Source organism: Ambystoma mexicanum, chromosome 11 (assembly GCF_040938575.1).
Source record: "Ambystoma mexicanum isolate Mex_15411 chromosome 11, UKY_AmexF1_1, whole genome shotgun sequence".
In the NCBI taxonomy this organism is placed as follows: Eukaryota; Metazoa; Chordata; class Amphibia; order Caudata; family Ambystomatidae; genus Ambystoma; species Ambystoma mexicanum.
Genome location: NC_090934.1, coordinates 157,019,483 through 157,044,196, shown reverse-complemented (window position 1 = coordinate 157,044,196; position 24,714 = coordinate 157,019,483). Strand labels below are relative to the sequence as shown.

Genomic DNA, 24,714 nt, shown 5'->3' with positions numbered 1-24,714 from the left:
CGGAGCACTTTACAGAGGTATACAAGAGTACAGATGCATAAAGGAGCACTTTTCAGAGGTAACAACAGAACAGGTATACAGAGGGGGTGGGGGGACAGAGAGGCACAGATATGCGGCGGGCATCCCTTCATTGTACATGGCTGTTGCTATCAAATAGCCCCTGGTACACACTAGAGTTCCCAGTTGCATGCTGGGGCACACGCAGTCACTACACGCCAGCACAGCTGATAAACGTCCCTGTAATGCCATGAAGCCTCATGCGGGGCTATATTTAACGCTCTCAAGTGGCAGCCTCTGGGAAGCGCATTCCTCCCTGGACCAGTCATCGCTGATGGTGGCTGGGGCAGGGCCTGGGGGGAAGCCTTTGTCTTTCACTCTCTCTCTCCCTCCTCCGCCACGGTGCCTTCTCCTCCGAGCCTCCCGAAGCGCCGGTAAGTACCCACAATTAGACTTCCTTCTGCAAAGGAACAGTTAAGGGTACATCCGAACTTTTTGGATGAGAGCATGCAAAGCTTTAATTGACAACTGCTTTTATTTTCTTTTTAATAAATCTGAAATGTATGCTGTCGTTGGCTGTTGAATTTCAACTAAGAACCAACCACTTAACTAATACATTTTAAAAACGATCACACATATAATCACGTTTGCCTATTTTGTGTGTCAGTAAAATCACAAATTGGAGGCAGTTGAAATGTGTTAAATTAACTATTTGGTTATCTAAGTGGAAGTGCTTAGAGTTGGAGATGCTGAAGTTGGTATTTGAAAGTCTGGAAAAGGAGTCTTTGTGTGCCAGGATCTTGAATTTGACAGTATTGTATGTAGCACATTGTGATTTTCGCATCACTCGAGTGTGCAGTTCATTGTGTGGTGTTATCTTGCATTTGTATATCACGTACTGCCATAGTTCATGACTTCAAAGCGCTTTGCTTGACTATCAGTGAGGCAAAGGTGGAGTATGAGAGAACATTCCATAGTGGTTCGGAGGGGCAAAGTCGGGTATATCGTTGGCATGTGGGGGAAGGATGGGTAAGATGCTCTGGGAGGCATGAGAAGGAGAAAAGTGAGAAGGAAAAAGTGGAGAGAAAACGTCATTTCATTGTACTATTTAAACACAAACTGTACTGATCACATGCACGCCTACTTTAGCACTACCACTTACATGTAAGTGTTTGTTCTATCTGTGTTCTATCTGTTTTGCAGTGTGTTGCTCAAGTGCTCAGAAAATACACGGTTTTATTCTTGCTTCCTTGGTCTCTGATTTAATCGAATGCGTATGCGTCTTATAACGCTCCAGCCAATCACAACCACTGCTGTAATTAATCATTAGTGCACAGCAATCAGAGCAGCCCACTCCGGCTTGGAGAGGAGTGCACTGAAAGGAGGGAGAGAGGGAGAGAGGGAGAGAGAGAGAGAGAGAGAGAGAGAGAGAGAGAGAGAGAGGAGAGAGAGAGAGAGAGAGAGAGAGAGGCAGCTGAGATCCTCTTGGAGAGCGCATTCTTTACACCCTGTACTCGATAACCCCTCCCTCCCCCACAGCACCCAGCCCAGCATTGTTCCTTGCCACCCACCTTTAAAGCCCACTCCACGGTGCCACTCTCACGCTCCCTTTGAACACATGTTCCGCTATCAGTAAATGTTAATGATTGCCTACAGCAATAAATGCTGGGTAGTAAAGACTGTTCCATGGAGATCCATCCAAGGAGCACAACCCCTGAGGACTTACAACTCTCTGTTGCTCCCCGAAGCTAGGTCTGCACTCCACTAATATAACTCATGTTCTAAATTCAGCAATCACACACATGTCCATCTATAAACTCACGTATTAGTGAAAATATTGTATATATTTTACCTGCCACGTCACATTTTTTGCTACTCTATTTTTGTTTCTACCTCTGTTTTCTCCACTACTGGTTGTTTTCCCCTCTGTCTACCCCACTACGAGTTTGGTGGTATCTCAGCGGTAAATCCACCGGTGGTAATACTGCAGATTTGGCTGTTTTGGGGCGTAAGGCAGTGAATGACCTCCATCATTGTGATGGAATTGTTTCCTCTGCCTTACCCAACGTGATGCCGCCCTAATGCAGTGGTAACCACTGCTTTTGGCCACAACGCTGAACTCGTAGGGGCTGTATGTCTTTTGCAAAAACTGGCTATACATTTAGTAATCCGAAGGGCAGGAGATAGTTCAAGGCCCCCCCTTGAGCAGTGCAAGCAATGATAAGACGGCGACATGTGTCAGCCTGTGAGATCATATCCCACATATGTTGCATAAGCCCTTCCCTGACAGCCTCAGGTTAACACCATGTTGTCCTGGGTGAAACCGGAGCAAGGCACTGTATCAGACTAGTGTTGACATCTATGAGACCCCCCCCCAGTGAAGGAGATTAACAGAAAAATAAAAACCCTTACAGTGACTGCCATCTTTCCATATCTTTTCAAAATTATTTTGTTTCTGGCTAGAGATAGCTTAAGCTCTGCCAGATCTCTTGTATCCCTGTATTAGTTGGGCCTTTGGTGTCAAGGGGCTGCTCGGCAAATCGTAAATGGCAGCGGATTGGCTGTGTGATCTCCGTTCCATGCACGTCTTCCATGCTGAGCCACTGAGATGAAGGGGGGCAGGCCAATGTTTGATGTTGTCTGGAATCGGGAAACGTCTGGTGGGACCTCCCCCTGTGGGACACCCGTACCACTGTACTTTATGAAGCCAGAACCTTATTCCTGATAGCAACACCCCGCCATGCAATCCTCTCCCCCATTTCCCAGTCCTCTGATGTGAAGCAAAGCAGGCGTTCCCCGAGTCGCTTCCCCCCACACATACAAGATGCATGGGGGATAAATACATTATCCGTGTGTCTTGCTTTATTCGCTGTGCCTGTGACCGTTAACATCACCGTGAACATCACCGGGCTGAAGCAGCTGCCAGCTGAGTGCTTTCATCTTGCACCAGAACTGCACTCACCCGAAGAATGTGTTCCAATAATACCTCCACTTGACATCTTCAGTTGTTGCTAGGCATATTTGGGGGATGAGGGTCTTGAGGTTTCAGGCGAGGACAGTGTCACCAAACTCCTTCAAGCATTGTACGTCCAGGGATCTTTGGTTTGGCCTTTCACACCAATGCCATGAAGAAATAGACCTGTACAATAACGCCAAGAAAGTTATGGTGGGTTTTTAAAAATGCTTGAAGAAAAAGCCCTTTCAACTGAAAGGTGAAAGTAGGAAAGTTCATTTGACCCAAGTCACACATTCCACAACGCCACCTAGTAGCCATTGCTGGAAGTTCACCTCCAGTCCTGAGCCACAATAGCAAGGTATTGTGGGTATGCAAATGAACTGAAATGCAAACTTTTTTCTCCAGGAAATTGTCTTCGTCTATGAGGGCAGTGCTATTTTATGGATAGCTTAATCAACCCAAGACCGACAAACCAGGTATATAGTGTTCTGGCAGCCTTGGAAAATGTCTGTCTTGGGTTCATTAAGCTATGTGTAAAATCTTTCAATCAAATCTACGGGCACCCCTCTAAATTACCTAAAGTTACCTTTTGTGATGGCATGTGCCACTATAAAGGCACTCCAAAACACTCTGGTTAGGGGCCAGTGTTGTATAAAAGTGTAAATAACATGAAACCAAAATAATAACCTTCAAGCTTAATATAACGCCCACCCGTACAGAGGAGAAAACGTGATAATATTTGACTCCTCTTTCTTAAAATAACCTCAGAACCTTCTCTTTTTCAGCCCAGTAAAATAGGAGTGGCGTATATATTGCTGTGGGTGCTTTATATGTCATCTATAATTAATGATAAATAATAAAGATCAGGGTGGGATTAGAAAAATACAGGCTGAATAAATGCATGTAATGAAATTGGCTTATAACCTATTGGTTTGGTTGCTGTCGCCTAGATGAATTGGCATGGGCATTAAAGTAACCCCTCTTGCCGCCCTATTTCTGCAGGTATTGTGTTAGTCTTCTGAATTAGAGCGGTCTTGATAGCCCATATTCCTTCCATCTTGGCATGCATTGCCATACTCGGAGCATCCTAGCATGCTGTTGTCACAGCCCACTGATCTTGCTTCTGCGAACTACCTCACGGCCAACTTTGCGTGAAGCACAGGACTTTATCAGAGGAAGAGGAAATGATTCTACCTTGGCCTCCATGAATGATAATGTCCTTATTTTCTTCGGGGGTTGCGTGCCCTCAGCCCGGCCCTCTGCCTAGATAGATCACCAGAACTGCGTATCTGCAGACTCTATCAGGTAATTAGAAATATGCACCTACCCCCAATCGAGGAGTAGGATTCAGAATCTCCTTTGATGGTGCTAGGCAGGATCTTTTCTAATGTCTTTGCTGGTGGGTCCCATTGCAGCAGATCTACAGTAAAATCAATGAGACATAATGATCACCTGTGGATATACACACTCTGAAGTTTAACTACATCCACATCATTCTAGACTATATATGTGTGTTGACATCATCTTTTCGCTAAAGGTGTCCTTCTGATTTCCCAATAGACCCACAGCTGGTTATTCTACCACTGAATGGATGTGTGCTCGGTCACTGCTGCCAGTGATCACACAGCGTATTTCAGCACACCCTCTGTGCCCATTCCCTGATTCAGTCGCTTCCATTGCATTGTGCATCCCTCCTAGTGCTGATTGTGTCCCCTAGCAACCCCTAGAGCTCCCTTGTTTCCCCATTGCAAACTGGTCCCTCCCAGTTGTCAGTGATTAGGCACCTGCCAGTGATTCCTGTACCCTTCTATGTGAATCCTGGCCCCTCTGAATGCTATTTAAACCCCACCAAGGGCCCTCTTGAGCACTCCTCGTGTGCCCTGCATGCCTCACCTGTGGTCCCTCCCCACCACAGTGGACATTTCGGCCCCCAATGGTTTTGGTCCCCTTGCTCATTTGCCCCAAATAAAAAGCTCGATTGCATCACCAGCACATCCTTTTTTTGGGCTCCTTTGTATCCTTTTCTGCTCCTTTCACCCATGGTGTTCCTCTCTCATCAATTAACATACCCCCCTAGTCCCTATTGTAATCTTTCTCCCCAATCTGCCCCTGAAACTACCCCTATCTGCATGTGATCCAGCTTCAGTGCCGCATGGTCCACCATGGCAGCCAGGGTGTCGCCGATGGATCTCATCTCCAGCAACAACATTGGGTGGGACTGTGTTCGGTCATCAGGTTGCGTTGGGAGCCCCAACCGGGTCTTTTATCCCTTTATTCCTCTGAAGGCTCCACCTCCATGACGGAGGAAGAAGCTGGCCCAACTTTAGTAAAATCGTATAGCCATTGGTGCTTTCTGACCGTGATCGCGGTCTGCTAATGCTCAAAGTCACATTCAGCATCTGATGAACTGTAAATTACACCAGACAATGGGCCTCATTACGACCCTGGCGGTACGGAGTGAACGGCGCCGTAAAAGGTGCCGGCGCCGTTCACTCCGTACCACCGCATTACGAGGTCCCCTCGCGGGACCCAGGAAGCAACGCCTGGGAAAACCAGGTGTGCTTACCGGGTCCCGCAAGGGGAAGAGGGAGCAAACAACGGGCCATCTCGTAATGGCCCGTTGTTTGCTCCCTCTCCCATTCCCATTCAGCCCTATGGGGGCTGAAATGGGAATGGGGAAGGACCGTGTCCGGGTCCTTGGAGGGAGGAATTACCGGGCCTTCCGAACTCAGAATGGCCCGGTAAGTCCTCATTCCGAGGACCCGGACCCCGACGCGATTTCGGCAGCAGCCATGCCGCCAATAGCGGCATGGTTACCGCCGAACTCGTAATGAGGGCCAATATGTTTACTTTAAGGCGTTGGGCGGCTGCAGTGAGACCCCGGGGGAGAAAGGGCCACTGCGTGCATGCTTATCACCTAACTCCCTCCACACTCATTTTCTTAACCTACCCAGGTTAATATGTTTTTTCCAGAAATCCATGATATCTTAATCCCATTAGGATTTAGAAAAATATTCCCTTCATCTTCTATTATGAATGAAAATAGTATCAACTATTACATTTTGGCTTACAAATTTAATGCAGAATATTATTTAGAAACATATTCAAATAATGGTCATTTTAATGTTTACCAACATTTGTAATTACCGGTGCCAAATCGCAGTTCATCTCTTCTATTTCGCAAATAACTTTTTTCAGAGTGAGAACTCAATGAACCCTCATAGAAAGCATCCGAAATTTCTGTCCTTGATATTTATAAAAACTTTCAGGAGGAATTGTTCAGCTTTTCCCATGTGACTGCTTTGATGGTGTGCCCCAGTCGCTTCGCATCAACTGCATTTGTCCTATTGTGGTTGTAAGCTTTGCAACCAGAACTTCATTAGAATTTGGTCTCTTTAAATAATGTAATCACGCTGCGTCAGTATCAACTGTCATTGCTTACACCAAACCTCTTGTAACATGTGTTCCTTTGGGCCGGCCTTGGTGAAGCTGCGGAGCGGGACACCACCAAACCAGTGTCCCCATTTGATCCATCACAGCACATATAAAGAGCAGTGGGGATCACCCGACAGTCTTCCGAACACACACAAATCAAGCTTGCTGACAGATGCCGTCATCTTATTTCGGTTCTCCTCATCAGAAGGTTGGCAGTGAGAGCGGATATCGGATATCTCCAGAGGACTTTTTCCCTGATTAGATCATATGCTCCCTTTCCCTAGTATCTTGCTTGATTTCCGTCATGATCAGCCTTCTGGCAATACTAAACATCGTCCATATATATTTCTGTTAGATTTCAATTCTTTTTTGGATCCACTGGTATGTATTGTCATCGCAAATAGCTACGTGCATCGTCATTAATTAATGATAGGCTATATCATAGCTACAGATCTTTTCCCAGAAAGGTTTACAAGCCGCATATATCCTGACTTAATTTAAAGCAGATTTAATACGAATATTAAAGCAATCTAGAGTAGACATGAGAGCAAATTAGCATCCGAAAATTCAATTTCAGAGCTGAATCATCAAAGATAAATTGGCACAAATGATCAGGTGGGCTAGCGCAACTCATCATTTGTGCCAAAAAAGATGTTGCACGTTGTCAAAGGGCATTTCAATGCATGCATAATGGATGTATGCATTCAAATGCTCTTTCGTGCCCCCTTTGCATGTTTGCACAGCACAGGGGGCATTTCTGAACATTCTTAAGTGCATCCCATGTTCAGAAATGCGCTGGGCTTTAAAAAGCACAGAAACGGACCACATCCTCCTACGTCTGTTTGCAGGGGTGTCAGGGGGGTGTGCAATCCATCACAAGGTCGATTCCATGACCACCTTTTAGGGGTAACCAGGGGTAGCGGTTGCCTTGGAATCCAGGCATTCAATCTGCGACCCCGGGGCTCGTGAACACTGTTTGCCTCTCCCAATCATCTATTCAAAATTAGGAATTTGTGAGAACGACCACCACATGCAGCTAATGAGGAGTGGAACATTGATTCATTACATAGGGCCTAGTCAGGCCTAGTACGGTAGTCGCCTCTCTGTTTCCATTTCCTTCCCACTCTCCCCCTCCCTCCCTTATCTATGTCTTAGCTCTTGCACTATCTGAAATGTCATCAGGCCGAGTATTATAGTTAATTTCGCAACCTTACTCTTCATGGCCTGTAAGAATGTCATTGTATTTTCCCTTGTTCCCTCCCTTGCCTTGAAGCGCATTGAAACACATTGTGTATAGGCGCTATATAAATAAACTATCATATCATATATCATACTATACTATCATATCATATCATATAGGGAAAGTAGGTGTAGTCCACAATAGCACTTGACATGCAACTTCAGGGTTGCTACTGTGCAGAGAGCTATCTTAGTCTGTGTATTTGGTGTGTGCATGTTTACTCAATTGTGACTTTTTATTTCTTATGTGGGCATTTCATGGCACCATGGACGAAGCACTTTTCTGTGTGTATTTTTTGTAATGTTCAGAAGGTTTCCTCTTTTTAGATAGTTTGTAGCAAGAGAGGGGGATGGCTCAGTAAGCTAAATGATTGCAAGAGAGGGGGATGGCTCAGTCAGCTAAATGATTGCCGCTGGTAACTGTATTCATTTTGTAGCCTTTCACAGGTTTGAATCACAGCTGTGGTTACTCATCAATTTTCTTTTTTTATATTTGTTTTATTTTTTAAACAGATATTTTAATAAGATTTAACACCACATAACCAACTGCATAAACAAAAGCCGTCTCATTATTGCTTGTCATAAACACCCCCCCCCCCAACTTGCCCACCCCAGCTGTGGTGACTCATCCATGGTGAGTAATTGAGGAGCCGTAAGTTAGACATTAAGACCTATTACTCACAGCACTACAAAATAGAACAATAAAGTCAGCTAGTGGCGTTTACCAAATAAAAGAAATCATGTTCAACTTAATTACAATGTTTAAATTGACACTTCTGTTGTGTTTTCAGATTGATTTAGAATCTAAATTGTTGATTCGCAAATCAAGTTGATTAAAAAATATCAACTGTTTCTACTCATGAAAGAAAACAATGCAGGAATCACATGATCGTGGTATACAACCCGGGCAAAGCTCTTTACATGCCATGACTATTCCTGGCATATCAGGCTTTGCCTGACATAAGATGGCAGTACTTGGGCAATTGACAGGGCGCCTGGCACACAATGCCAGAACCAGGCTTTGTGAGGCTGTGACATTTATATGGTGACTATAGATTGACATTGAAGGCGTTGCCTGGTGTAAGATGGCACCAATTGGGTAGGCGAGGCTGCACTGAACATATTATAGAAGATCCCTGCATGTGAGGCTCTTACAGGCATAGAATGCCAGTTGCTGGCCTTAAAGGCTGCTCAGGAACCTGAAGAGCCTGGATGGCTCTGCTTGGTGCGACCCTGGCATGTCATGACTGAGCCCATGGCATATTGAGATATCACTGCGGTTATTACATCGCTGGCACCTAAAAAAGTATGTTGTCTTCTCTTCTTTAGTACAACATGTTATATTATTAATGTTACACTGATTGTAGGGGTTGTCCTGACTAATCATGATTGCATTAATGCCACAGGACACATGAGCTCACTTCCTGTTCACGTTATGATGCTTCCTGTGAGGCCATCAGGAAAGTGGTGCCTCTTCCAGCACCTCAGGCATTTTGGTGAATTGACGTCCGTTGTCATCCCCAACCCTGTCCTGCATTTCTTGAAGAGGAATAGTAAGGGTTTAAACCACTACAGTCCTACTAGTGTTAGTATCCCTCTATCCCTCTTTTTGGTTGAAGTTTCACAAGGACCTGCCCTTGAAAGTCCTGTCGCTGCAAAATGCGCTCGCAGCAGCCACGTAGCTTTTGGGCATCTGTAATACATTAGTGTTTGGAACGTTCTCTGACACCAATGTATGCAAGGATCTGGTCGGCGCATCATTTGTGCTGCAGCACAGCCCCCTTGAAATGTGCAGGTCACCATTGAGAATAGGATGACCATGTGCACCGTCTGTGCTATTTTTAAATTCTCTGCTTTTTAAGAATTGGGCAGTTAAACCTTCCCTCAAATCATTGTTGACCGAATGGTAAATGGATCCCTGCACCTGGACGCTTCCGGAGAACATTAACCTTCCCATATGACTCACTTATTAAGACTCAAATATTTGAAAAGGGAAGGAAAATGGGGCAAGGATATGAGATGAAAGGGACGGTATCTAGCTGGGCACATCTGAAGATTGTGCATAGTCTGGTGAAGCCTTTTCAATGCAATGAGAACGCAGACAAAGTAGGATTTTCACTGCCCACAGGATAATGGTCATTTCAAAAGCAGGGATACTGCATTCTGGATCATGAAAGTAGTTCAGTTTCACAACAATACTGAGGGGGAACGAGTATGTGAACTGTTAGAGTGCACGCAGCTGAGCTAGCTGCCCAATACATAGAGGATCCGTAAGGATGAAGCTCAGGTTATGTTATGTTATTGTGATTTCTACCACGCAGCGCTGCCCTTTCATGGTCTCCAGGCGCTCAGGCGTATCTGAAGAGGAAGGGAGTTGGGAGGCTTAGTGGGATTGAGAGGGAAACGTGCAACAGAGCTTTGATGGTGATAGCTTCAGTGCAGAAAAAAGGGTCACTGTCTGAGGGTTTGTTTTAGTTGATCGACGTGCGGTGGTTGTATATGGGTGGTTTATGTGTGTCTTGGGTATTGTGGAGAGTAAGTAGAGTGCTTGCTGTTTGCAGTGTTTTTGTTTTTGTGACAAAGGTATGTGTCTGGTTTCATCAGTGTTGGAGGGTGGGTATCCAGAGTGTTCGAGAGTTTTTAGTAGGGCAAGTCGGCAGTCGTCTGAGTCTTTCTTTGTGTTGGGTTGATCCGTTGGGTTAATCTTATTCCATGGTGTTTGGAGTCAAGTGTTTTATTTCTCTGAGTGATGCAGTATCAGAGTTTGTTATTGTGTTGCTTTGGCGGTTTTCCTTCTCATGTGGAGGGATATTTTTCCCTGTATGAAGTCCGCTCCTTGGTCGTGGATTGCCCTGTGTGATTGTTTTTAAGATGATTCGTTTTTTGACTGGTAACCAATGTAGTATTCTCAGTTATGCGAACGATAACCCAAGGACGACTGGTTTGGGAATGTAATATCTTCAAAACTAAAGAAGGTGAACGTGTCTTTATGAATTTACAGGAAATGTATAATGCATCAGAAGCGAAATTGCTTCAGAGTTCCGTGAGATAAGGGGCGGGATGTCAGTAGAGGCAAGCACAGTAGGGACCCATGCAAGGGTTTAACCCAGTCCTGACCATAGACATTAGGATTAGACTTTAGCAAAGTAACTTAATTGCCAAGAAAACGCAGGCGGTACCTGACGATCCAGCAAATGGACATTTCTTTACAAGAGATGTAACTGCTAATACCATGTACATGTTCTATTTTACTAAAGAGCCTGGATGCAGTTAGGCTTTAGACCCCAACAGGGTGCAGAAGCATCTGCCCTAAATCAAACTCACGAAGGATATGTTCAGAGATGCAGAAAAAGGGCTGGAAGTCTTTGTGTTTTGCTGGATCTGTCTGTGGCCTTCGATCTAGCGGATCATCACCTCAGACCATCTTTATTGTCATCTGTGGAAAGGGGGATTATTTGGCACTGGAATGCTTAGGTCCATACATCTAGCTCATGGTTTGCAACCTCTGTAGTTTCAGAGAGTTGTACTTTATGACTGATTTCAATGGTGCAACAGAAAGGGATTAACTTTCAATCGTGAATAGATCACAATGAGAAAATTGAGCAAGAAAGTGAATCTGGGCTTCTTCTAGATAAAAAAAAAAACTCTCTTTTGATCTACCCGAGCCACAATCCTAATGTGTTGGTTTTGTGCGCCCCTACACCATTACTATTTCTCCCTGTGCCCTCTTTTTTGCCTCTTTTGTTTTTTCTCTGCCACAGACTATGGTATGGTTATCCCTTGTGTGGGCACAATTCACCTTTTTATCAAACAAGGTACTAGTGCTGTAAAACAACTCTGATAGTTATTAGCACAGTATCAAAGCTTTATAACCATACATAACAAGTCAAAGAAGTGGTACAATTATTCTTTGCCTGCATTAACAAGCCATGGGTGCCACCTGTTTTAATGCACACGAGATTATTGCCCTTGCTGTGTAGATATCCCTAGTGGTATTCCAAGGGAGTACCACCAGTAGTACATACTGTCCTATTCAAAAAGGTTGAAAACCTCTTGTAAATCCACCAATTTTTACCTGCACCCCAGGAAGAATTTCCTTTCAATACATGGAGACCATTTTCAAAGGGGGATAATGTAAGAGGGCCAAAAAGTGAATATCTCTGAAGTACCTCTGGGGAATTAATAACATGGCAGACAAGTAGTGTGATCCACTACTGTACACATGCCTATTCCATCCCCATGAAGAAGTAAGTAGACAATAGTATATATATATATATATATATATATATATATATATATATATATATATATATATATGTATATCATGTGGGTTAAATGCAACATCACAGGGGTTTTTCAGTGAGCAATGTTGTTGTGGTTGGAACAGCAACTAATGCACACGTAGACTACTGCAATGTTCTCCACCCAGGTGATAAGACTGTCTCAATCTCTAAAGTTCAAAAAGTCAAATTGCAGCCATTTAATTAGCGACTGGTCTCAGATGATGGGACCATAGGTCTGAAGCATGGAGGGCACTCCGTATACTCTCAGTACAAAAAGTACTTCAGTTTTAATTATTGAGTCTTATTTATAAATGTTCAAAAAAGGAAACCCAGGCATACCCTGCTGTGAGAACCCTAATGGGGTTCTCCCGGCTACTCCCCCTTCATCCCAATCACCATACCCAGTTTGTGCACTCCCAGTAAGAAAACATAAAGGAGTTTACAAACTCTCTGAGAACTACCTGTCCCACAAACCTCAGATACTTACAAAGAGAAGGGAATGCAGGGAAATGGGAGGAAAATATCCAAGCTTGAGATTCAAGATTTCCGCCTCTCTCCTATTCAAGCCATAACCCTTTCCTCTTTAGTCAGGGGTCTCTTACCTTCATACCATATGCCCCCTCCCCAATCAGTGGGACGCAGAAGAGTAAGCAACGAGATAAGAAGATTTCCCATAGGGATCAAAAGAGAACAGCTTCCGATGGAGAACTGCCATGTTGTCACCTTCATGAAGTCAGGTGGAGTCAGCCAATTCATTTTAATTATCCACACCTGACTTCACTTGACCAATATGCAGAGTATACAAGGTGTGGTTCTAAACAGCATAGTGAGTGAGCTGGCAACCAGTTTCACACCGAGGTCTGCTGGACCAGAAGCGAGAAGGAGCATATCGTGCCAGATCGCAGACCCGCCGAGCAAGAGAGACTGCAGCAAGGCGAGGGAGCCATGCCTCCCGAGAGCTGGAGCCAGGCAAAGAACTTGCTACGTTCATTGTGTACACAAGTGCTCGATCCCCAGCGAAACTGGGAGCCCAAGCATCAGTGGGATTGTGAGAGTGAAATTTGATCCCAATGCTGGAGGAAGGAAATTGTTTCCATTCCACATGGCAACCAATGAGTGTCTAAAGCTCAAAGGAGCCCGTACTCATGTGTGTCAGCAATAAATTAACGCAACTTAAGGAAAAATGTTTGTATAAATATGAAGTACATTGCCAACTAGAAAAGGGCACTGGAGAGCAATATTCCGAAAGCCAGGTAAGAGAAAGAACAGTATACAAAGGGTGCAGAAGTTGTGCATTCTGGACCTGGAAGTTCAAAGTATGTGAATATGATGAAAAAGAAAGAGAGAAAGAAGGAGCAAGTGATACAGTGCAAAGAGAAGGAGGAAGAGCAAGAAATGATAAAAGGCAAGAGCAAAGCCTTATGGGGCTTGTGGTCCGAAAGTAAACAGTGAAACTAAAGGTTCTGCAGACACAAGCGACAGCCATGATAACAACGGTTATCATGGCTGACCCTGATATTAGGAAGTACAAAGGAACTATTGAAAGGAAGAGTAACGGCAGGTTTGCGCCCAACGGAGGGAAGCATTGAGTTGAGATTTGAAGGTCTGAGCCCGACTGAGTGAGACCGGAAGTGTGATAAGTGAGGGGAAGGGAACCCCTAAAGAATGTGAATGAAGCTTGGGGAAGGGAACCCCTACATTAACATTTTGCTTTGAAACAGTCCGAGCCAGACGGAAGGAGACCTACCTGAACTTTTTGTGGAACTGTGAAAGATCTTTTGAAAGCTGGAATTAGAGACTTTAATGTAGAAGGCGAGGTGAGCCTTGATCCACGTTTTTGAATTGCCTTTGTTTGAGAACCTGAGTGTCATCCTGTCTACCGAAGCCGCCTTACTTTGTGCTGTCCACCGTGGGAAGGAGAGCTGGCTCGGTCACTTTGATCCTTTTTGTTAAAACACTGATTTTCCTTTGCGTATATATTACCCTTTACACAATCTTTGCATAAGAGATAGTGCCGGCATTAGGGTTTGTTAGTGTAGGCCATTTTGATTTGCCAGACACTATTAGGACTGCTTTATTTATTATTTGATCGAGCTTGCTTCCATCCTTATATATAGGGCTAGATAGGCATTCATCCAACCCTGTCGTTCAATAAACACCCATGAATTGCATCTCTTGTGTCTGTCTTTACTTGTGATACCATGCCTCCCTTACACTGCTGACATGCTTCACTGGTTCAGTCCTAGAAAGTAACTTAGAACACTGAGTCAGAGCAGGAGTGAAAGAGTACAAAACAAAGTCATGAGCCTATGTGTCCCTCTACCCTCACTCCTTCCCCCTGCTCCCCACCGACCCCATACTCACCCTCGCTCCCCCTTCCCCACTACAAGCAAAAGACTTGAGTCCTGCCTTTCCTCCACACCACCCACTAATACTATGTTTTACAACCTTAATATCAACACTGAAAGAAACTCAGTGAAAGAAAATGCACCTTAGGAGACCACCATTACTTTCAGACATTGTCCCCCACAGAACTTTATACACCCTCACTTTTTTGATCACCCACTATTGGTACCCCTTAAGGGGCATGCTAGAGACTATAGTCACTCCCACCCATTATCTTCGCACACAGCAGTGCCTGCAGACATTTTACTTTAATCGTATTTAAATGCAGTAAACAGATGTTTATTACGTCGCGTGCAGGGCTACGTGGAGGCCCCGGAATGGGCTTCATGCCCCAAGCAGTCTATTGAAATAAAAGCAATCCAGTGTCTGCATGATAACTCAGTGTGATGTGACAATAGATGGCAAAAAGCAAGGGAATGATGTCTGAGTTTTCTAAAAAAAAAAAGTAGGGGAACGTTGTACCCTTTAGTTCCTGCCCACTTCGACCTCTCAGCAGTCGCAGGTTTCCAAGGAAACTTGCATTGATATTCTCCAGCAGAGGGAACAGAAGGATTGCAGTTTGGAGATCAAAGAGTTGGAACAACCTACCTGCAAAGATAAGGCATTGCCCTTCAATTGAAAAGGTTCATACAGCCCTCAAAGCCCACTTAAGTAACGCAAGATTTAGCTCACATCAGAACAGTGCCTAGAAACATGTGTGCATGTTTTAGCACTGTACACATTGTCATACTCTCATTCATTCATTCATCCAGCTTTATTTCGGCACTTGGCCATCAGAGCCTCCCTACACTTAACCTCATACACTTTAAAACATAAACACTTTCACATGGGTACACAACATAAAAGGTACATCACTAAAAACCAGTGGTAGCAAAACAAATATATGTTAACCATTATACTATCGCCATTTATACAACTAGGTAGAAAAACAGGTAATATGGTCTGCCAACTCGCACATTATTGGACCCGGTATGTATCTTTTATATTGCAGGTTAAAAGGCTTTCACTTTGTTGAAAAGCCTGAGTCAGACCAAGGATGTGTGATATGAGTAGCTTAAAAAGTTATATGTGCATAAATGATGAACCATGGCAATATTAGCTGCTAGTAACAAGATCTTCAGATTTACTTTAATAACGCATGGTTTAGTTTGGCAGAAAAAAAAATCTTTATTTTTGTAAACAGAAAAGGTTTTTCTTTTTAATTTTGAAAATTGAAAACAGTTAAATCGCATAGTTATTGGAAAACATCTTATGAGAGAAAGAGTTTGGCGCTCTGTTGGTCCACATTTAAAATCAAACAAAATCTGATTGTTGATGATACCTTTCATTGGATTGACTGAAAAAATGATGGTGAGATGGTAGTTCCTTTAGCTTTCGAAGTCCTAGAGACCTCTTCATCTGATGTTGATCTCACGAGAAATGAGCCACAAAGAAAATCACACAGAGAGCTGGACGTCGCTGTTACATAGAAAGAGATGACACAAGACAAAGCATTCTCCCACTTGAAACGCCATTGGCTGAAGGCAGATGTATGAAAGCAATTCACCCTGAAATGGACCCTTTATCTGGAGGATGGCTCAGGGGCAACACGATCGTCTTGGTGCGCTTAGAGGATGCAACCGGTATAAAGCGTGATATAAGAAATCAATATTTATTTATCTTTTTGCTCAAACAATGACTCAGAAATCACATTTCAAGCAGAGACAATTTATTCAACCAATGTTTTGCATGCAATGTGTATTGTGTCCAAACACTTAAGCGCAACAAGTCTAATAAGTTGAACCCAGTATCAAAAGAACGCTGGTGCTATTGTAGAGAAATTCCAAAATGTTAGATTCAAAGGCACACAGTTCGATGAAGAATGGATATGATTTTCCACACCTCCTCTGCACAGTCTAAAATTGTTCACATGGGCTGTGGTTTTCAATTTCCAATGTTTCAACCCGCCTCACATTTTTCTAGTCAGAACGTGTATTAGCATCGTCCTGGCAGCTGCAGCCAAATAATTGGTTGCAGTGATTATATAGTGCGGAATCGAGCTACAAAAAGCACCCTTCACCGGTGTATTTATTTATTTATTTATACATGTATTGGATATTTATAAGGCGCTTATACAGCAAGATCATATATCAAAGCGCCACAAGGCAAGAGGGAACGGAACAAGGTAGCATATATACATTGAAAAACTGACACTGAATAAAGAGAAACAAACAACGGTCCTACCAGGCCTTGTGACATTCAGAGCATGCAAGTGCAGTGAAGAGAAAGGAAAAGGGGATGCGGTAAGAGCTCTCAGGGTCCCCCAGGGTGGGCAGTGCCAGAGGTGCCCGTTGGAAGGCAACAGGTAAGTGCATGGGCAGAGACGTTCCAGGCGAAGAGGGGCAGGTCTACCGCCCAAAGTAGACCCAATGGTGAAGGCAAACCATCCGACAGGTGGGTGTGGGCCCAGAGGGCAGTGCAGGGGGGATGCTGGTAGTGATTGGGCAGAGGGGTCAGGATCCTATTGGGGGATCAGGCCGCTAATCTCAGCGATGGGGGGGGGGACTAAAGCCCAGTGTTGGGGCTAAAACATTGCCATAGGTTAGTGCATGTTTCTGCAGCCTCCATGCTGTGCTAGGGTCACACAGTATGTCTGCCAGAGTGACTCGGGCCTCCCTGTATGGCTATGGTGGGACCAATACAGGCATCTCTGCAGAATATTTTCAGGTAGTACAATAAGAGGTATCAAAGCATATACATTAAAAATACTTCATTTATTTTGGTGGGTTTGAAGCTGCATATTTTAAATAGTGTTTTTCTTATTTTTTTTTTATGAGTGGGTTGTTTTCAAAGCAGCTCCCTGCAGACAGGACAGCCAATAATGGAAAACATAGAATGATTACAGATATGATATGGGAGTCAGAGTATTTTTTAGTGAATACAAATGAAACTCCATTCCCCACTGGGAGTATTTTATAAGCAAGTAAACTTATGTTTTAACTGGAAAAACGAAAATGTTTCTTCTCATTGTTGTTTTGCACCTAGTTACTCATGCACATTAAAAGAAACAGGTTTTCCTCTTCAGATCAAGCAGTAGGAATCGTAGTTTCCTCCTGCGGTACTATGTGCACTACTGGTCCCAACATATCCATGGAGCTGTGTTGGTGATCTCAGGGGCACAGCTTTCTACGTGTCCATTTCCCATTTTTTGTTGGGAGTATCTTTTTGCCCTATTTTAATTTTTTGGGAGTATTTGCCTATTTTTAGGGAGGTAAAGTGCCCAATACACCCCTTATCTATAGGGATATTTACACCTACAAAATGCTGGTACATCAGGCTTATGACAGCCATTGCAACCAGGGTGGTGGCGGCTCTCAGGTAATCAGAAGAATCAGACGCCAGGTGTTACCCACTTGTAACGCCTCCTTTTCTAAGCCCTCGGACCAGCTCAGAGCACTATCAGCACCCACCTCAGCTAGACCTCTGTGGCTCCCCAACGATTCCCCTCTCGACCCTCCCTGCCCCCAGATATCCTTAGCTCACTGCAGCCATATCAAGGTCCTTTTCCCTGGTAGCTCTGCACCTGAACAGCCACCAAAGGAAATAAAGAAGGGACTCCATGTATTTCCCCTCCTCATTTGATTGGAAGCTATCTTTTCTGTGGTTTGTTTTTACACGAGAAACACGTGGTGCTCTGCGTCCACCATTTTACAAATAAAGATTTTAAAAAAAAACATATTAGCACAGACTTTAAGCAGGGGAACCAATAGCAATAGTTGTAATCCCCCCACCGCCAGGTTTCGCCAGGCATTAACAGCATCTGGAACTCATTGACAGCCCTTGCTTGGCTCAGGTCTTTCAACTTGGTAACTTGGTCCCACAGCCATAACCACCTAGGATTTATCCCAGTTTATGGAATATTGTATCATTAACCGCTGAATATGCAAGTTGTAGCGCATGTTCCAAGCAAGCTGCTGCCTTCTCTGCCGCCCTCTGCTTACCCCGGCTATCCCTCACCGTCCCTCAAGGTTGCCTCTCTCCAGCCTCCACCTATTAGTTTTGGGTATTAGATGCGCCACCTATAAGCTGAAACTATTGCATCAGCGTACAGATGGGGAGAAATAGCATATGAGGAGGGGCACACATCTTGTAAATGTGTTGTATTGTTATTTGTCCACCCATCCCATGGTATTCCCTATGGCGAGTGCCACCCAGATCCTTCCCAAAACACCTCCTCCTATGAACTATTTGAGCTTGCTCTACTTAAGCCTTACCATCAAACTTTGCACTCAAAGTGCCTTGAGTATACTGTGCGAGATACCAGTGGAGCATTCTTCTATATATATGAGACCCACCTGGACTGCTCGTATAGGTGGACTTAAACACTTACAAAACCAAGAAATGATTTAAAATATTTAATAATCGATAAATTATTGTGCCTGCCAGTGTTTTTTCGACCCAGTCTTCTGAGAGTTAATGACTTAATTGGATGTGTAAACATGCTACTGGTGTAATAAAAATGTCTTAACCAGGTCTGCCTTCAGCCACTCGATTTATAAGCACTAGGCATGCCCTGAATTCCTGTTAAAAACAAGCATTGGTAAAGCCAGCAGTTTTGGCTTGTGTATAAGTATTAGGGATTTGGTATGCACTGCTATTACATTCCTAAGTACTCGCACCATTTTGCAAATGCTACCATCAATAATACCACTACGGCATGCCTGGCAAGAGCCTTTCCCATGCCTGCACAAATGCCCAAACTGTTGCCAGCACTAATGTATTAGATTCTCCTATTACCCACATGTGTGCAGGGAGCGCAACAAAATTCAAAGACCATTTCTCGCCCTGTGTGAGGGTTAGAAATGCAAGTGGGACATCAGTAGTTCATACCGCTGCTGTTCCACTTAAAAAAACGGGAATGACCATGACATGCAATGCATACCTCCCTGCGCTTGTTCCAAACTGGCGCAGGGGAATGGCTTTGCTTTCAGTGCAATTTTATGCAGCCCTGATTTGTGCATTTAGCGTAAGTATTAAAATGAACAGGAATGTCCTCTGATTTGTACTAATTTGCAAAGGGATGAAAAGGGCATTTCATTTTACATTGAAAGGCCCTTTAAGAATAGGGTGCATATTATTTTTTGCTTAATTTGATTTGCTTAAATAGGGAGATGCGGTGGCGCATCTAATTTGCGCTCAAGAAAGAATGGTAGTATGCTCAACATTGCCAAGCCTTGTGTCTGTAAGCTTTTTCTTTTTATAAGTAGGAACCATAAATGCTTTTTGAAAAAGTACTCTGATATATAGCAATATAAATATATATGAAAAACGTTAGTTGCAGGGACGTTAAGGTGAAAATGTAGCAGAACATAACCCCTGATGAAATCGCTAATTACATCATCAACGCCATCACTGATGGCATCACTGGTGACATCACTGGTGACATCACTAATTACATCATATATGACAAAACTGATTACATCTGTGATGGCATCAGACATAACATCTTTTATGACTCAGCTAATAAACTTTGATTAACTTAATAATCAAGGTCATGACTAGTGGCTGGTAGTGTTGTACTATAGACAGTGGGCACGGCCGAAGGCCATGGCTAGTGGCCCCTTAATATGTTAAAATATACAGTGGGCACAGCTGAAGGCCATGGCTAGTTGTCCATTTGTGTTATCAAATATACAGTCATCATGACCGAAGGCCATGGCCAGTAGGCTGCAAGTGGTTTAAAATATGCACTGGGCACTGCCAAAGGCCAAGGCCAGTGAGCTGCATAAAGTGGGCACAGCCAAAGGCCGTCGCCACTGGCCATGGCCGAAGGTGCAGAAAAAAAATATAGTATAAGAAAAGCCTTGGCATAGAAAAGAAATATGGTGTAACAACACCCTTTGGCTATACCCACTGTATATTTTAAACCACTTGCAGGCCACTAGCGATGGACATGTGGACAATGGCCATGGCCTTGAGCCATGCTCACTGTATATCTTAAAACACATGCAGACCACTGTATAACAATAAACAGGCCACTGGCCATGGACTTTTTTGGCCATGGCCAGTGGCCACGGCCTTTGGCCGTGCTGCCTTTATATTTTACAACAATTGCAACACACTGGCCATGGCCTTCTGCCATGCCCACTGTATGCAGTCCACTGGCCATGGCCCTTGGCTGTGCCAACTGCATATTTTAAATCACTTGCAGCCACTGAACATTGCCTTTGGGTGTGCCCACTGTATATCACACCCACACGTTTGTGCCCACTCTTTACTTTAAAACAGTACACCCAACCTCACTGTATCTATTAAAATTACAAACTCTTTTTTGTATTACTTTTTTCCTATAGCTGCGGGTATAATTATAATGAACTACAAATACCCATTGGTATTTGTAGTATGGACTACAAATACCTACAGGTATTTGTAATTTTTTATCCATGGTTATCGGGATACATGACAGAAAAAATAAAAGCTCTCCTGGACCCCCAGTCGCTCACCAAGTCCCGTCCTCATGTGTGCCTGCTCCAGAGACGTTTTTATGGGAGGGCAAAAGGGGCACCTGCCCCAGGCCCTCACCTTGGAGGGGGGCCCCAGGAGGCTGCATGATCTAAAGAATTAAGATTCCATTCTTCAGCAGACTTAAATATCACATGTCAGGATATTTTATGATGTGCTGTTGAGGCTTTAAACCTATTGGGCCTCATTACGACCCTGGCGCTAATGGGTTAACGGCGCCGTAAAAGGCTGCAGCGCCGTTAACCCATTAGCACCTGATTACGAGGTCCCTTTGCGGGACCCGACCTTAACGGCTGGTCTACACCAGCCGTTAAAGTAGGGACCCGCAAAGGGACCTTGGTGGTAAGTACGGTATCGCAATTTACGGTACCATACTTAGCGCCTTCCCCATTCCCATTGAGCTCTATGGGGCAAAAATGGGAATGGGGAAGGGCCATGGAGGAAGACGGAATTACTGCCCTGCCAACCTTGTAATGGGGTGGCAATTCCCCCTTTTTTCCATGGCGGAGTCGGTAACTTACCGGCATGGACCATGGTGCTAACAGCACCATGGTCTTCCGCCAGGGTCGTAATGAGGCCCCTTGTCTTAGAGTGCTACTTTATGCATAGCTTGATCAACACAAGACAGACATTTTGCAAGGCTGTCAGGACAACTAAATATCTGGTTTCACCCTTATTATGAATCATCAGTGCAGTATTGTCCTGATAGCCTCCTTCTTCTTCTTCTTGGGTGGCTCCTCAAGGACCAGAGCCAGTGATGGCTGTTAGTCACCCTTGTCAGCTGTGCACCTGTGTTAAAGTTCCTCCCACTTCCCAGTGTCCCTAACATATTGAAGGAGGAACCTGCACTGCTTGTCCTCAGAACAGACAGCCCCTTCTTCTTCTTCTTCTTCTAAATTACTGAATACGTGGGCGGACCCACGCTGGCTTGGAGCATTGGGCCATGTATACAATAAATCAAGAAAGTTATGGTGGGTTTAAAGATGCTTTAAAAAAAAAAAAAAACTATCACCTGAAATGTGAAAATAATATAGTTCATTTGAGTCAAGTCACACATTCCACAACGCCACCTACGAGCCATTGCTCGAAGTTCACCTCCAGTTCCAAGCATTGTGGGTATGCAAATTAGCCCAAATCGAGAGAGAGAGATAAACCTTAAATGTTGCCATTGCTTTTGCCTTGAAATGTACAATCCAATTGTAATTATCCAACTGAACATTAAGCAACACACATTAGTATCATATGAGGAGAAATCCCTTAGTGGGAGCAACTGGAAAATGCATATGTACCCATAGTACCAGAACTCCTGATGTTTGAATCTTTATCTGAAGCTTTCACATAGATCGTGTTTTGGAATACAGCACCAGCACCTCTCATATTTGAAGTTGTTTCCTAAATGTTGTGAAATGTTTACATATGTAAAACACTGGTTGTATTGTCAATAGTCACTAGTGAGTGCTACTCCATGCTGCTTTATTTATCTTCTGAGGGGCCAGGAAGGTAAATGGCTTTCAGTAAATTGTCCATTTGTGTCTAAGTAGGAATGCAAGCTGAAAGCTGAGCTCCCAGAAGTGCACGTCCATTAGAATAATTACACCCCAAAGACATGACAGCCATTTCTCTTTGGGCTAATGGGTTTCAGATGTCTTGGCGGTGACACCAGCTACCAGTCTCAGTCTTCAAGAGATACAGTGTTCATGATTAGTTAAGAGCGATGGAGACAGGCTGTAGGAGCTGTGCTTACCAGCTCGGATAAATTTAGGGCACCATTGCCTGGAAACAAAACAGCACTGGTGGGTGGCGCGTCTTCATGCCGACAGCGTATCCCATTCCAAGATGAAAGAAGAGTACGAGGCATTGAGTTATGGATAGGAACCAACACATGGAGATGGATGTGATCCCTGTGGAAAATCAAAGAGCCGAAATAGACTGGTCCAAAGGCCTCGCTGTCAGCGATCAGCGCGGCTCAGTGTCACGGCTGAAACAGCTGTAGAATGTTCCGTAAAATTCCAGATCCCACTCCCTAGATAAGCATCACCGCAAATGCCTGGTCTGATGTTCCTTACGTTGGTGGGTGTTTTATAGATACATGTTGTGAGGGGCAACATATAATGCAGCTAACAGGGTTGGATGCCAGGATGATTATCGATCTAAGTGAGGGGACACTTACCAGACTGCCTAGCCTGGCAATATAGTGACATTTAGTGCACGTAAGTTGAATTGAGTGCCCCTGTCTCATGGAACTCTTAGTAGTTGCCTAGTCTCCCGCTAAACTCTTAGTGGTTGTCTAGTCTCTTGCAAAACCCAGAGTGATTGCCTAGTCTCTCACAGAACCCTTAGTAGTTGCCTAGTCTCTCACGGAATCTGTAGTGGTTACCTTTCCTCCTGCAGAACCCTTAGGGGTTCTGGTCTCTCGTAGAACCCAGAGTGGTTGCCTAGTCTCTCATGGAGCCCATAGCAGTTTCCATGTCCCTTGTCGAACCTGTACGGGTTGGCTCTCACAGAACCTGTAGTGGTTGCCTAGTCTCTCAGGGAACCTGTAGTGATTGCCTTTCCTCTTGCAGAACCCCTAGGGGTTCTAGTCTCTCGCAGAACCCAGAGTGGTTGCCTAGTCTCTCATGGAACCCATAACAGTTTCCATGTCCCTTGTCGAACCCGTACTGGTTGGCTCTCACAGAACCTGTAGTGGTTGCCTAGTCTCTCAGGGAACCTGTAGTGGTAACCTTTCCTCTTGCAGAACCCTTAGGGGTTCTAGTCTCTCACAGAACCCAGAGTGGTTGCCTAGTCTGTCATGGAACCCATAGCAGTTTCAATGTCCCTTGTCAAACCCGTACTGGTTGGCTCTTACAGAACCTGTAGTGGTTGCCTAGTCTCTCAGGGAACCTGTAGTGGTTGCCTTTCCTCTTGCAGAACCCTTAGGGGTTACCTAGTCTCTCATGGAACCCAGAGTGGTTGCCTTGTCTCTTGCGGAACCCGTACTGGTTGGCTCTTGCAGAACCCATAGTGGTTGCCTAGTCTCTCACGGAACCTATAGTGGTTGTCTTGTCTCTCACAGAATAGTGGTTGCCTTGTCTCTTGCGGAATCCGTACTGGTTGGCTCTTCTGGAACCCGTAGTGGTTGCCTAGTCTCTCACAGAACCCGTAGTGGTTGTCTTGTCTCTCACAGAATAGTGGTTGCCTTGTCTCTTGCGGAATCCGTACTGGTTGGCTCTTCCGGAACCCGTAGTGGTTGCCTAGTCTCTCACAGAACCCGTAGTGGTTGCCTTTCCTCTTGCAGCACCCTTAGTAGTGGGTGCCTTTTTCTGAAACTAGCCCAGTTAATCAACATATAGTTTCATGTTGACTTTGCCAGCTGCGTTCATTCAGCGGCATGTATGATCGCACTGCCTTGCTTGGGGTCTGGCATGGGCAGATGATGCATCAACAGGCATGTGAAATGTTGTGTGTCTGCATAGCACCTTAACATGCAATATATCATTTTCTCCCTCAAAGCCACAGAGAACCGAAAATTAAAATCCTTCAATTTCTTGTAGCTATATTTGATGGCAACCAATTTCTTAAACATGTACTCAAGTGAGGGGCCCTAGTACGGTTGCGACCCTAGTACACTTAGAATTCTAGATTTGCTGGCTTGTCACTGATGTCATGCACATTGGAAATCACAAGTCGAACAGAAAGTTGGGGAGATGCTTTTAGACTAAGTATGATACAAGTAGTTTCACTGGCATTAAGCAATGTCAGGATCTCCGCACATAGAAAATGATAAGGCTATTGAATTCTTTAAAGGACTTCCTTCATAAGAATCTTCAGGAAGTTTTATTTGTTTCTTCAAGGTCTTTGACATGGAAATATTTCCTTTTGTGCCCAATTATGGCAGTGTGTGGTCTATCATGGATG

General features: G+C 44.3%; 1 protein-coding gene across 2 annotated transcripts in view; it reads left to right on the top strand.

Annotated features, from left to right (window-relative positions):
* Nucleotides 1–308: 308 nt before the first annotated feature.
* Nucleotides 309–24,714, top strand: part of MYOM3 (myomesin 3) — a 450,074-nt gene continuing 425,668 nt past the window's right edge. The window contains exon 1 of one of the 2 annotated variants that reach the window (XM_069622682.1): nucleotides 309–431. The gene's annotated coding sequence lies outside the window, so the exon portion shown is untranslated. The remainder of the gene's footprint in view (nucleotides 432–24,714) is intronic. The other variant, XM_069622681.1, reaches the window with a different exon arrangement.